The sequence below is a fragment of the Penaeus japonicus genome, unplaced genomic scaffold (assembly GCF_977035675.1).
Source record: "Penaeus japonicus unplaced genomic scaffold, GWHDUDI00000001_assembly GWHDUDI00000004, whole genome shotgun sequence".
Lineage (NCBI taxonomy): Eukaryota > Metazoa > Arthropoda > Malacostraca > Decapoda > Penaeidae > Penaeus > Penaeus japonicus.
In genome coordinates, this window is record NW_028234406.1 from 43,846,332 (window position 1) to 43,848,831 (window position 2,500).

The window sequence follows — 2,500 nt, forward strand, 5'->3', positions numbered from 1 at the left end:
GGTAGAGAGATAGACAGATGATAAATGTATAGATGAAATGAAAATTAGATAGATAGATTGATATATGCAGAGTATAGTTAATAGAAAGAAAACAAAGAGAAAAGAAAGGAAAAGAAAAAAAAAAAACCTCAACACAAGAATATGCAATTAACCGACACATCACCATCCCGTAAGCTGTGCTCATCCCACAACCCTAAGAACATTATCCGGACTCTCTCCCCCGCCCCGGAAAATTTACGAGTTCTGTTTTTCGCGACTAAAGAGCTGCAATTTGTGCGGCGTCGTTTTCAGTCGTCGTCGCCGTCAACTTAACGGCAGCCGATGCGTCAGACAGTGCCAGGTGTGGCTTATTAGTCTACGAAGACAGGGACGGAGAAGAAAAGACAGAGGGAAACGACGGCGGATTTTATTGATTTAGAATATCATTTTCTTCGGCGGAGACAAGGGAGAGAGGGCTTTAGGTTAGTTAGATTAGTTAGTTAGATATCGGAATTATTATTTTTTTTTTTAGCGGTTTTTTGTTTTATTGTTGTTTGTTTGTTGAGCGGTTGAGCGTGTTTTTTTGGTTAATGTATGTTACGGTGTGTGTATGTGTGTGTGTGTGTGTGTGTGTATGTGTGTGTGTGTGTGTGTGTGTGTGTTGGTTTTGTTTGTTGTGTGTGTGTGGATGCATAGACGTGTGTGTGTGTGTGTGTGGATGCATGGACGTGTGTGTGTGGATGCATGGACGTGTGTGTATTTTTTGTATGTGTGTGTGTTTAAAAGGTAAGATGTTGCTTGTTTTATTGTTGGTATTTATATGTACGTTTTGGGTTTTACTTCACCCGCGTAACACGTACGTACACGAGATCACGCACATGTGTGTAAAATCACGTATGCACTCAAGCTTCATGTACAGCTATCTAATGGTATACACAAAACACACACACAAACGTAAACACACACACACACACACATACACACACAAACACACACACACACAAACACACATTGAAACATAAACATGTACACAAATAAACAAATAAGACATTAACAAAAAAATCAATCAATCAAAATCAATCAAATTGACTTGACTGATACATGATTTAATTATAATAATAGTAGCAATGATGATGATGATGAAAATGATACTTATGATTTTGGTGGCGATGATAATGATAATGATTATATAGTATTAATAAAGATGATGATAATGAAAATGATAATGGTTATAATAGCGAAAATAAAGATAGTGATGATAATAAGAATAATAATAATGATGATGATAAGGATAAGGATAATGATGATGATAAGGATAAGGATAATGATGATGATAAGGATAAGGATAATGATGATGATGGTAATGATAATGGTAATAACAATGATAACATCAATGATGATAACGATGATAAGATATACTAAAGATAATAAATAGAGATAGAGGTAATAAAGTAATAATAGTAATGATAATTCTGATAGTAATAGTAATAGTGAACATGATAATGGTAGCAGAAACTACTAGAACAGCAGCAATAATCATAACGATAATTATCTTAATGGTATTTAACCTAATCGTAACTGAAGATGATAAAGGTGATAGTAATATTAATGAGAAACTCGTGATGATGACAATGATAATGATATTACATATATATATATATATATATATATATATATATATATATATATATATATATATATATATGTGTGTGTGTGTGTGTATTATAATATATATAAATATATATAATATGGGGGCCCATATATATATATATATATATATATATATATATTTATATATACATATACATATTTATATATGTATATATATATATATATATATATATATATATATATATATATATATATATATATATATATATATGTATATATATATATATATATTATATATATATATATATACAAATATAAATATATATATATATATGCGTGCGTGAGTGTGTGTATGTGTCTAAAGAGAAAGGCGCACGCTCATATAACTTACAAGAAGAAGAGGAAAGAGAAGAGGAAGAGGGAAACAGATGGGAAAGCCGACAGAAAAAAATAAGGGATATACACAAACAAAAGAAGCCAAAAAGGAAATTATTATCCCACAGAAAGAGGAAAGAGGAACTGACGGAACAGAATGTCAGACGAGGAAGTAAAGAGGAAGGAGAGAAAGAGAGGAATCTCCATATAAAGAGGAAGAGGAATTACTATCCCTGGGAATGAAAGAGTAAAAGGAAATATCTTTCTATTTATTTCTTTATTTCTCCTCCCTCTCTCTCTCTTTCTCTCTCTCACTCTTATGTCTCTCTGTGTCTGTCTCTGTCTGTCTGCCTGTCTCTCTCTCTCTCTCTCTCTCTCTGTCTCTCTCTTTCTTTCTTTCTTTCTGTCTTTCTCTCTCTCTCCCCCCCCCCCTCTCTCTCTCTCTCTCTCTCTCTCTCTCTCTCTCTCTCTTTCTCGTCATCATCATTAGGCAGAACAAGAAAGAGGAAGAGGAAAATCAGAGAGTGAGAGAAAA

General features: G+C 33.0%; 1 protein-coding gene across 1 annotated transcript in view; it reads left to right on the forward strand.

Moving 5' to 3' along the window:
• LOC122256510 (myogenic-determination protein nautilus) overlaps window positions 1-2,500 on the forward strand; it is a 38,642-nt gene that overhangs the window by 417 nt on the left and 35,725 nt on the right. The window lies entirely within an intron of this gene.